The following is a 13,067-nucleotide window of genomic DNA, read 5'->3' as shown; positions in this document are numbered from 1 at the left end:
CTTAGGTATGAGATTTATGGCTAAAAACGTAAATTTTCCTTTTGAACTCGTCGAGTTGATGGCCTCAACTCGACGTGTTGGAAGCTCTTAGGCCACGTATATTTTTGGACCAACTCAACAACTTGTTGAGGAAAACTCGACAAGTTGGTGGTATATTATTAAACCCTAATTTTTAGGGAGTTGCACCCTATTCGGCCCCTCTGTCCAGAGAAAGCCTAATTTGTGCATTCTCTCCCTTTTGTGTGTGTGTGTGAGAGCTTGAGGAGTGATTTTTGGTGATCTTTTGAAGGAGCTTGGTGTTTGAATAGGTTTGCTTGAGAGGAAGGCTGTAGATCCGGAATCTTCTTTATTGTTGCAACCATTTTGAGGTATAAAGTCAATACCTTTGTCATTTATTGCTTAGATCTTCCCCTTGAAAGTTTATTGTCATTTTTGGCTCATATTGGAGTCATTCTTAGGTTTGGACATTTCTTGAAGTTTCCACTTCAGATATGGATGCTTTTGTGGCCTCTTTGGTCTTAAAGCTTCAATATTCATCATGTTATAGGCCCCCTTTATGCTTTAGGCCCTTGTTAAGACTTTTTGCGTGTTGTAGCCTCCATGTGTTATGCATGGACATAAAGTTAGCAACTTTACGTGGTTTTCTAGCTCTTGGGTTCCAAATCTGCATTCTTGAGCGTTGGAAAGGATGAAAATGGACTGAATGAGTTAAGTTGGGAAAACTCGACGAGTTGACTCGAGTTTTTCCTGTTATTATGGATACTGTAGGAACTCAACGAGTTGTCTTGATAACTCGGCAAGTTGGCTAGGTTTTTCCCCTGTTTCTCTAAGTACTAAAGGAACTCGACGAGTTGGTAGATTTCATTCGATGAGTTGGGTCAACATGGACTGTTGACATTGACTTTAACCATGGTTGACCAAGTTTGACTTTTGAGGGCATTTTGGGTATTTTGAGGTTTGATGGTTTGGTCATGTTTGTTGTAGGATTTGAGTTGGGAGTTAGGATTCAGAGATAGATCTTATCAGTCCAGCTGCTTGTGAGGTGAGTGTTCCTCACTGTATTTGTTGGGTTGAAGGAACTATGGTCAACCCTTTTGGATTGTTATCCTGATAATTGCATGATTGAGTATTGTAGTGATCTGTTAGATTTGTATCCTGGTAGTAGGATAATGATATGCTTAGTGATCTGTAAGATCTGCCTGTTTGTCTATTGACTGATTATGTGTTTAATTGCTATGTATATGTTGACATGTTATATACGGTTGGGTTGAGGCGGTCCTGCTTTGTGCTGAAGGCCAATTGACCCAGGGCATACCAAATAGACTGAAGGCCGGTGAGGCGTACCAGTCGAGTTGAAGGCCGAAGAACATTACAGATAGGTTGAAGGCCCGAGGTGGCATACCAATCATGTTGTATGTTCTATGAGCATACCAGATAGACTGTAGGCCGGTGGGGTGTTCCATTCAGACTAAAGGCTCTGAATGCATGTTGTTTGTGATGTTATTCTAGTTTTGGTGTTATGGTTGGTATTTTGGCGGAAACTCACTAAGCTTTTGGCTTGCAGCTTTGGATTATGTTTCAGGTACTTCTAAGGATCATGGGAAGGCGACGACATGATCGTGCACCTCCTCATATTTATTTTATGATTTCTGGGATTTTCTCTGATGTTGAACTATTTTGAAAACAAATTGTAATGAATGATCGTTTTTGGAGTTATTTAAAAGTTTTAAAATTTTCAAAATTTTATGGATGTTACAAGTTGGTATCAAAGCCTTGGTTTGAGTGAATTAGAGGAACACTCGTGTGAATCCAGTCTCAAACTAAGGAAAAGATTTTTAAAATTATTTTCAAATGGTTTTTAAAATACTAGAGGATGTGATGTGTACCATCACCCGGAGCCAGTAAGTAAACCCCAAAATACCATGCTATTATTTGATATTATGATATATTAGAACACCATGCTAGTGATAGGCTAAGGATCTTCAAGAATTTCATGATAGAATTGCCTGATTATGTGATGCCTGATAGCTGCATGGTTGGTGGAAGTTTCATGGATGAGTCGTGAGGGGTCAGTCAATCGGTAGTGGGATGTCTATCTTTTCCTCTAGGAGTGAGGATTGGGTGTTCGTTTACGCTTATGAGTATTGTTAGGGTGTTGTTATGATCCTTGAGACAAACACGAGTAGGTGTGGAAGGTAGTATGGGCCCGTACTACTAGAAGCACAGGACCCGTATGCTTAGCAAGGATAAGACATCCCCATTTTCATGGCCAAAAAAGACCAATTTTTGTTTATGATTTATAAAAATCAGAGTAACTCTTGTAATAAAAATGTTGCGGAATTTGTTCCCAGAAAAACATGATAAATACATTATCAAAGCATTTTCGAAGAAATGAATTTTTACCCATTTTCAAACATTTAGGATGTCATCATCCATACAGAAACATAAGCATAAATAGAACTTACATTCATTTACACTAGTGATCTACATCTCTTTTAAATCCCTCAGTGTAAAGTAGCTTCATATCGCCACCAGTGATACAAATAATCTTGAGTCGGTCAGGTTGGGAAACCTGGTGAGTAATAGGGTTTTCAACCCGCAATAATATAATTATTATGTTAAACATCAAACAATCAACCTAATTACCCATCCACATTATCTTCTTTACACTTAAGGATCTACCATAAGATTTAGCTATTCTTCGTTGATTCATTCCTCAAGAGTATCCTAAGGAATCGGCACTAAGTCTGCATAGTCGCCAGGGTTTATCTCGTTTATTGATAGTATCATTTTCAAGAGTCCACTCGTAATACCTGTCAATGGGTTTTTAGAGTACACCGGGTGAACACATCATTCACAACGCCTACAGGCTGCGAGCCTGCTAGTGTTCCACTAAACTGTCTAGAATAGTTCGTGGTTGTCATCCATACTCTGCTAGATGACGGGGCCATCGCTTGGGTCATCGTTTGGCTCATCGTTTTGGCTCATTGTTTGGCTCATCGCTTCGCACCATATTTTATCACTCATATATCATCGCTCATCATTCATCTCATCTTTCATCGCTCATCATTTATCTCATCTTTCATCGCTCATCATTTATCTCACCAATCTATCCATGTTTTACCCAACACATTTTGTAGATATAAAATATATATACAGTTTAGATCATTTAAAACGTGTATAAAAAGTTTCGTCCAGCATAGATAGCAAGTATTTAGACAGTATACACACATAGCACGTAATTTATATAAAATACTTCATATCTATGTGTAAGATGAAAGTAACTATGCACTCACAGCACGTAATTTATATCAAATACTTCATATCTATGTGTAAGATGAAAGGGACCATGCACTCACTTGTTAAAGTGATGATTCCAAACTCGGGCAGCGCTTCGCTTTTAAAGATTCTATTTTCCTTCGACGAAACCTAGCATTATTATCGCTAAGTTTTAGTCTAATCTTTATTGAGACTAATTATTAGTCTAGATTCATCATTAAGTCAAAGTATACTTTCATGATCTATCAAGTAAGGAACAACCAGGTAGGATCATATCGGAAGTAGGGTCCATTTGGTATACGAAGTATACTATTTGGAAATCCCACTTTAAACATCTCACTAAGTCACAATCTAGACATCATCCCCGTAAGTAGATCAATAGTATAACGACTTTGAATCACTGATAAATCTTATTTATAGATTCATAATAATGATATTATATTTAAATATAAGCTATATTTTAAATAGGGTAGGTGTAGCTCACTTACAGCGGGTTTTATTAAAAACCGGGCTTCGCTGGAGCAGCGTTTCCAAGATGAAAAGCCCTTTTTCTTGGAGCTGTCGGGAGCTCCGGGGCTTCCTTTTTGTTCTAGGGAGGTACCCTAGGCTTTGGTGGGTTTGGGGGAGTTAGAGAGAAGTTATAGGGAGAAATAAAGGCTTATGGTGTGAAGAAAATATGAATGATTCATCCTTTATTTAGACCCCGTCGGCTAATTCTCATTCTATTTCATATTTATAAAACTGTATTCGAATTCGCCGCGCTTGAAGAGTAGAGACTAAATTTCGTCAATATCTTTGACATATGAGCTCTATTCTCGACATTATTTATATCCACGTGTTGGTATTTACGAGTACTAACACTTTCATTTAGACCTCGTCGGCTAATTCTCATTCAATATTAGATTTACAATACTGTATCGCATTCGCCGCACTTGAAGAGTAAAGACTAAGCTTCGTCCATATCTTTCGCATAAGAGCTCCATTTTCGAATGTATTTTTATCGTTGAGATCCTATTAACGAGATCTTAAATTCTTGTTTAGACTATTTTGGCTAAAACTCGACCGATCTAATATTCAAATTTCGGGATGTGCACTGTTATGCTAAATCTTAGAAAAATCATAACTTCCTCATGCGAAGTCAGATTTGGACGTTATTTTTATGCACACTCTTGGTTTAACATATACTATGGATTTTGTTTAGATCACTATGGCTAGAAAGTATTTTATCATAAATTCATTTTTTACGATTCCCGGTGTCGTGCAAGTTTTGCCGTAAAATTTTGACGGGTCATAACTTTTTCGTTATAACTCGGATTTCGGCATTCTTTATGTGTACGGAACCCTTGTGACATATACTATAACTTGGTTAAGATTATCTGTTCTAAATAATATTCTATTAAAAAGTCATTTTTGATGCTTATTGTCTCTAAATTGACTAGCCCGAATCTGCAAGCGTTACAAAGGAAGTCATAACCCCTAGGGATTCATTGGGAGTTGGTTCCCTATTATTTATGTGTAACAACCAAAAAAGTTCACAAAAATTTAAAACTTTTTAAGATATTTAAAAACCATTATTTATTACAAATGTTTCCAAAATAGTTCAATCAGAGTATCCCATAAAGAAAAGTCATAACATGTGAGGAAGTGTACGGTCACACATTCGCCTTCCCGCGGTCATCCGAAGTACCTGAAACAATAATCGATAAATGTAAGCTCGAAGGCTTAGTGAGTTACCCCTAATATACTGATACATAAAAAATAGCTCAATACAATAACAACAATAACAGTAACAACATGCAATGGATCCACAGGTATACAAATTGGATTACCAATGAGCCTACAGTATGAGTCTGGTATGCCCACTCCGGCCCTCATCACATAACTAGTTTGCTCTCAAGCCCTTAGTAAAATTTTGGATTGCCTTGGCCCACAGCTTATGTCTGGCTTGCTCCTTCAGTCCTCGGACTGGAATATAATGAGTAGCCCTCAGTACGAATCTGGCATGCTCTACTCGAACCTCAGCTCGTATCTGGAATGCATATGAGTCCTCAGTATGAGTCTGGTATGCCCACCCCGACCCTCAGCTCATATCTGGCATACTCCCGGTTTTATTGGCCACCGTATGGAACAGTCCAACATCAACCCAACCACACAACATGTAACACCCAAAGTTTCAAAGGCCAAGAAGGGAAAGAAAATCCCTAATTTAAGGGCCGACTCGGCGAGTCCAAGGAGGGACTCGGCGAGTCCGAGCAGGATCCGGGTCGAGGTGTAAGCGACCGACTCGGCGAGTCGGTCAAGGTGACTCGGCGAGTCTGGTCTGTGCGTGGAAAACCCTAAATTCGGGACTTGGGGCCTATATAAACGTCTTAATCTTCTTCCTAGGGTTCCTTACTGCCTCTTTAGCCCTGGATATCAAACCCTAGCCGTCATATCTCCTAGGTGAGCCTTGGAAGGTGCATTAAGGCTTGGAAAAGGAAGAAGGAACTTGGAGGAGCAAGAAGGAGCTATAGATCTGGGATTGTGAGTTCATTCTGAGCACTTGAAGGTAATAAACTAGTTCCTGGACCCTTTTTGCACCTAGATCTATGTGTGGTTGTGGGGCTCTTTTGCCATAATGTTGTTATTTTGGGATAGAGGCCGGATCTGGAGTTGCTACTTCAGATTCAAGTGTTTCAGGGCCTGGAGAAGCATAAAGTATCAGCCATTGAGTCGATTTTGAAGTCCCTTGGCCTTACACCCTAGTTAATGGCGTATCTTGCCTAGATCTCCTTCTCTACACGTAAAGTTTGCAACTTTACGTGTGGAATAGGCTTGGGAAGGATGGATCTATAGTTTGGAGTCCATGCATGACTCAAAAATCATCTGCATGAAAGGAGATCTGAAGGGACTCGACGAGTCCTTTGAGTGGACTCGGCGAGTAGCATGAAGATTTGGAGAAACTCGACGAGTGGGATGAACAACTCGTCGAGTCGTATGAAGATTGCCTTGGACTCGGCGAGTCTGTTCTTGGACTCGGCGAGTCAGGTCGCGAAACCCCAAACCCTTCGAGTTGTGACTCGAATCAGTGAGTCGGGTGGAGACTCAGTGAGTTGGGCAGGTCTGGACTCAGAAATCGGTAGACTCGGCGAGTCATGGACTGAATCGGCGAGTCGAGTCAGGAATGGAAGGAATCTGAATATTATGAACTCGGCGAGTCAGTAGGGTGACTCGGCGAGTAGGGTTGACCTGGAAGGTTGACTTTGACCAGGACTTTGACTTTGGACCAGGGTGGACTTGATTGTCTTTCGGGGGCCAGTTAGACTCAGTGTTACATTGATATTGGTAGTTCGGGGAGCAAGGGGAGCAGGAGTTCCGTGAGTTGTCGGGAAGCAGCTAGTGAGATCAACAGCAAGTTCAGCCAGTTCAGGTGAGTTTCCCTTTGTGTGAATGGGTCTAAGGCCACAATGCCGGCCCATGTAGTTATGAGAAGAAGACCTGGGGGTTAGCCCTAGGCATAGTATGCTAGCATTGTTTGCAGTACGAGGTCCAGTAATAGCGGGCGGGCGCCCACGGAATTGCTATATATGATAGTTACACTTGGTGTCTGTGTGATACATGTATGTACCTGGTAGGGAGGTGAGTGTGGGCAAGGTCCCATATCTCACCAATAGCAGAGTGTGGATGGGGTTCCATATCTCACTAGTAGCAGATTAGGGGCGAGGCCCGAATTAGCACAGGAGTGAGAGTGGGCTGGGCCCGTACCTCACTACCATTAGGAGCATGGATGGGGTTCCATGACTCCTCAGTAACAGGACATGGGCGAAGCCCAGGAAAGGTGAGGCCTTAGGACCGAGCCAGTTGCATGTGTTAGTTATGTGTTATGAAATGTTTATGTGTTATTATTATTATGTGACGGGCGAGGCCCTGTGACAAACGAGGCCTAAGTAAAACAGATCTGTATCCGAGCAGGGCTCGAAGCCAGGCGGGGCCTGGAGCGGCGGGGCCGTTGTAGCGGGCGAGGCCCGAGGTAGGGGCGAGGCCCAAGATAGGGGGCGTGGCCCAGTGTGTGCAGTATGTGGTTATGCATGGTATGTGGTAGGGTGGGGAACTCACTAAGCTTCGTGCTTACGGTTTTCAGTTTTGGTTTCAGGTACTTCCGGTAGCGGAGGAAAGAGCTCGGGGTGATCGCATGGCACACACCATAGATTAGACAGACTGGGAATTTTTACTCTGATAACGAACATATGTTTTGAAAACTTATACTCATATTATGTTTTGGAATGATGAAGTTATTTTAAGTAATGATTTATTAAAGAAATTTTTGGGTCGTTACAAGTTGGTATCAGAGCCTTGGTTTGAGGGATTTGGGCATACTCTCGGGTGTGCCTGAACTCAAACCGAGGGGTCGGATAAAAAGTTTTGAAAAGCGAAAAGATAGTTTTGTAAAGAGAGTTTTGAGAAAGAAAACGGATTTATAAAAGTAAAAAGAATTCAGAAAAAAAAGAACTTGAAAAGAGAAAAGAGGTGTGGTGCATGCAATCAACCGAGCTCAAGTAAGTACCCCAAAATACCCATACAAGTTTATGTTTTGATTATCAGTTAATAGAGCAGCATGCTAGATTAGGACTAAGGATCTAGGGAGGATGCCTTATGTGCCTGTTATATGTGCTTTTGATCTGCATGATAGTGCTGAATAGTCAGTAGTAGGATAGCCTGATTAGGTTATGCCTAAGTTATGAGTTGTGTTGCATGCTAGTTCAGATTCTTGCTATGTGGATATGATTGCTTGAGTATGTCATGGTTAGATTTTCCCTTGTCTGAATGCTGCTTGCTTTGTGCATTGTGGGATTCTAAGTGATGGGAGTTAGCCATTAGGTGGATACGTCACGCCACATGTGATCAGGGTTGAATAATCTCAGAGTGTTGGATTTGGTCCTATTGCGCAGCTCTTGTTTGAGTCCAACCATTGTAGGAACGAGTCTTTTACTTGAAGGATTATCTGAGCCTCGTCACATGTGATGGTATCCAGGTGATGGCTAATTGGCATTGCGAGGAGGCCTTCAGCAGCTGAGGACTGGTTGAGTTGAGTCAAAGGTTTCCCTAGGGTAAGCCTAGGATGAGGTAGTGCTGGGAGCAGTAGAAGTAGAAAAAGGGACCTGGTGGAGTCAAAGCAGTTCCTGAGGAAAGTACGGATAGATGTGGAAGGTAGTATGGGCCCGTACTACTGAAGGCAGAGGATCCGTACTCGATTCAGGGAAGGCCGAGACAAGACCGGGAACCTGGTAGTGAGTATGTTTGGTCTCGCAGCAGCGAGGAGTATTCTGATAGTGGTTATGTTGAATGTTTCAGTATGGTGACATTGCAAGAGGGACCAGCGGGCGGATCAGGCGCCGGAGAGGGATTAGGCTCGGGTTTAGGGGCCGAGCAGCTCGAGGAGCGGATGAGGGAGTTGATATCAGCGGAGGTTACGCGCAGTATTCTAGCTCAGACTCCTGTGATCTTTGGCACGGTCAAGGAGGGTATATTGGAGATTTTGGATGAGAGGCTGGGAGCCTTCCGTACTGAGATGATGGCTTTGTTGGGAGCGCGTACCTTGACATTTCGGGAGTTCAGGGCTTGCGGGGCACCGGATTATCATGGGGCTAGGGACCCCATCGCTAGCAGCAGATGGTTGGCTGATGTTGCCAACGCATTCCGTACGAGCTGGTGTCCTGAGGAGGACAAGGTCAGACTCGCTTCCTGTCTTCTGAAGGACAGAGCGAGGGATTGGTGGGAGGAGATTGGTCACGCTTTGGGGGATGATGTCGCGTTGGACGCGATGACTTGGAGTGATTTCTCAGCGAGGTTTAGAGCGGAGTTTTCGCCGATTATTGAGGTGCAACAGTTGGCCCGGGAGTTTCAGGATTTGACGCAGACTACTGAGACTGTGGCGGAGATCACCGCCAAGTTCAGAGAGAGAGCCCTTCTTGTTCCGCAGTATGTCGCGGATGAGGAGATGAAGAAGGCACGATATCACGAGATGCTGAGGGATGACATCAGGGAGTTCGTGAGCAGGTCCGGATGTAAGACTCTGGAGGATATGATTTCTCGGGCCAGGGAGAGGGAAATTGATTTGGAGCAGATCCGGAAGAGGAAGCCGGATGAGGTTCAGGTAGCCGCGAGTTCGGGAAAAAGGCCCAAGGGAACGGATTCAAGGTCGAGGGATTATCAGGACCGCAGTCGATGCGGAAGGTGTGGCAGGACGCACGGGGGCGCGTGCAGGAGTGGTAGTGGTGGTGAGTCTGGCTGTTTCAGGTGCGGTCGGACAGGTCATTTTAGCAGAGATTGTACTGCTACCATCACCCAGGGATCAGACTTGATATGTTTTCACTGCAATCAGCGGGGCCACAAGAAGGCCCAGTGCCCTAGTTTGTTTTCAGCAGGACGGGTGATGGCACCCGCCCCTGCAACTTTGAGGATCACAGACGGCCGTCAGGGCCATGCGGTGGCACCTGCGGTAGGAGGCAGGGCTTTTCAGATGGCTACTTTGGAGATGCGAGCAACGCCGGACATTGCAGGTATGCGACTTCCGTTCTCAGTTCTTTTATTTTGTGCATGATTATATCGTTATGGTTCTGCATCATTAGCGGTTGAGAATTTTATTTTCGAGCGGGTTCATTGGGATCGAGTTTTATGCCATTTGCATACCTTGGTTATTGGTTAGTAATTAAGGGATGAGTTGTATCGAAGAAGGTTACTTTGAGTGCAGTATCTGTAGCATGCCTTGGAGGGACTCGGTATGTCTCGCTAGTTCGGAGTCGTATAAGTTTTAAAACGGACAGGTTGGATCCTTAGGTATGGTAAGCTTGGGATTCCTCAGCGGATTGATTATGGTAGCAAGGATTGGGATTTCTTCTCATCGATCATCGAGGTGTGAGCAGGATCTAAGTGGGGGAGAATCCTCCGAGTATATAAGGGTAAGGGCACGCAAACCCAGAGCGGGTATATGATTTCTGATAAGGAAAAGGGGTAGTTTAGCGTTTAAAAGTTCAGGGTTGGGAGTTTGAGAACTTCCCATCAGTGCGTGCGTGTAAAGGGTAATGGTGGGTACGTGGTTCGGATTCTGGCTAAAGGGCCACATGTAGAGCTCGTGTGAGTCGGAATGGGGATCTTGAGGTCAAATAGCAGGAGATGTTTTCGGGTCAGCAGTCAGTGGTGGAAAGTGATGTAAGACTACGGGGTAACCGTAGCATTTTGTAGTAGCTTCGTTGGTGGGGTCGGGGCGAGGCCCTTATCTCTTAACATTCAGATAGGGATCGGGAATGGGGAATGGATGAGAATGGTATGGAGTTGCCTGTATAGCCATGGAGAGATGAGACCTTGGAAGAGGCCTCTCTAGGATACAGTCGGGTGAGACCCGTGGTCGAGGCCCATATGAGGATAGCAGTATAGGTGAGACCTGAGAGCCGGGTGGCTCAGTAGAATGGTTGGGTGAGACCCATGGGCGAGGCCCGTGAGTTTTAGCAGCACAGGTAGGACCTGGTAGGATCTTAGCGTCTAGGCAAGGGGATCGGGGATCCCAGGAAATTGTAGTGCTAGCATGGTGGAATAGATTGAGCAGTATATGTGGCGGAAGTATCTTCGAATGTCGCTGGGAGCGACTAGTGGTTGTGCTGGGTCAGTAATCGGTGAGAGTCAGTAATCCAGATATTGATAGGTTGGTAGGGACCAGGATGGTCTCAGTTCATTCGGAAGCCAGATAAGAATAGCAGGATTTCTAGTCAGTAGCAGTGCGGGGATGCAGATTATGGTGGGATTCAGTTAGTCGATCGTGGGGTGCTCGACACCGAATGATAGTAGGGAAAATGCCCAGTGGGTACTGGCAACGATGACCCGTACTGGGAGTGACGGGAGTAATAGATTTGGTGAGGAAAGGGTCTTCACCACGGCAGAGGGATAGATGGTTATGGAGCATTGCCTTGGGGAGGCAAGGAAAGCGCGTAAGGAAAGAAAGGGTGAACCCTACGGGGTCAGTGCGGTATTTGGAAATTACCAAAAGATTGTCGGTTGAGTAAGTTGTGTTATAAGATATTCAGGCTCGGGATGGACCCGAGGTTATTATCTGTAAGGATTGATATTGGTCTGAATGACTGAACGGAAGGCCAGCAAAGTTAGGCAGCTGGTGCTAGAATCGATGGTGGGGCTTTGGAGGTTGATCGCCGACAGTAGAGTATAGTAAACTTCGAGGGCGAAGTTTAGTTTAAGTGGGGGAGAGTTGTAACACCCAAAGTTTCAAAGGCCAAGAAGGGAAAGAAAATCCCTAATTTAAGGGCCGACTCGGCGAGTCCAAGGAGGGACTCGGCGAGTCCGAGCGGGATCCGGGTCGAGGTGTAAGCGACCGACTCGGCGAGTCGGTCAAGGTGACTCGGTGAGTCTGGTCTGTGCGTGGAAAACCCTAAATTCGGGACTTGGGGCCTATATAAACGTCTTAATCTTCTTCCTAGGGTTCCTTACTGCCTCTTTAGCCCTGGATATCAAACCCTAGCCGTCATATCTCCTAGTTGAGCCTTGGAAGGTGCATTAAGGCTTGGAAAAGGAAGAAGGAACTTGGAGGAGCAAGAAGGAGCTATAGATCTGGGATTGTGAGTTCATTCTGAGCACTTGAAGGTAATAAACTAGTTCCTGGACCCTTTTTGCACGTAGATCTATGTGTGGTTGTGGGGCTCTTTTGCCATAATGTTGTTATTTTGGGATAGAGGCCGGATCTGGAGTTGCTACTTCAGATTCAAGTGTTTCAGGGCCTGGAGAAGCATAAAGTATCAGCCATTGAGTCGATTTTGAAGTCCCTTGGCCTTACACCCTAGTTAATGGCGTATCTTGCCTAGATCTCCTTCTCTACACGTAAAGTTTGCAACTTTACGTGTGGAATAGGCTTGGGAAGGATGGATCTATAGTTTGGAGTCCATGCATGACTCAAAAATCATCTGCATGAAAGGAGATCTGAAGGGACTCGACGAGTCCTTTGAGTGGACTCGGCGAGTAGCATGAAGATTTGGAGAAACTCGACGAGTGGGATGAACAACTCGTCGAGTCGTATGAAGATTGCCTTGGACTCGGCGAGTCTGTTCTTGGACTCGGCGAGTCAGGTCGCGAAACCCCAAACCCTTCGAGTTGTGACTCGAATCAGTGAGTCGGGTGGAGACTCAGTGAGTTGGGCAGGTCTGGACTCAGAAATCGGTAGACTCGGCGAGTCATGGACTGACTCGGCGAGTCGAGTCAGGAATGGAAGGAATCTGAATATTATGAACTCGGCGAGTCAGTAGGGTGACTCGGCGAGTAGGGTTGACCTGGAAGGTTGACTTTGACCAGGACTTTGACTTTGGACCAGGGTGGACTTGATTGTCTTTCGGGGGCCAGTTAGACTCAGTGTTACATTGATATTGGTAGTTCGGGGAGCAAGGGGAGCAGGAGTTCCGTGAGTTGTCGGGAAGCAGCTAGTGAGATCAACAGCAAGTTCAGCCAGTTCAGGTGAGTTTCCCTTTGTGTGAATGGGTCTAAGGCCACAATGTCGGCCCATGTAGTTATGAGTAGAAGACCTGGGGGTTAGCCCTAGGCATAGTATGCTAGCATTGTTTGCAGTACGAGGTCCAGTAATAGCGGGCGGGCGCCCACGGAATTGCTATATATGATAGTTACACTTGGTGTCTGTGTGATACATGTATGTACCTGGTAGGGAGGTGAGTGTGGGCGAGGTCCCGTATCTCACCAATAGCAGAGTGTGGATGGGGTTCCATATCTCACTAGTAGCAGATTAGGGGCGAGGCCCG

This window comes from Lactuca saligna, chromosome 8, assembly GCF_052625555.1.
Source record: "Lactuca saligna cultivar CGN05327 chromosome 8, ASM5262555v1, whole genome shotgun sequence".
Classification (NCBI taxonomy): domain Eukaryota; kingdom Viridiplantae; phylum Streptophyta; class Magnoliopsida; order Asterales; family Asteraceae; genus Lactuca; species Lactuca saligna.
Note: the sequence above shows the minus strand (reverse complement) of the source record.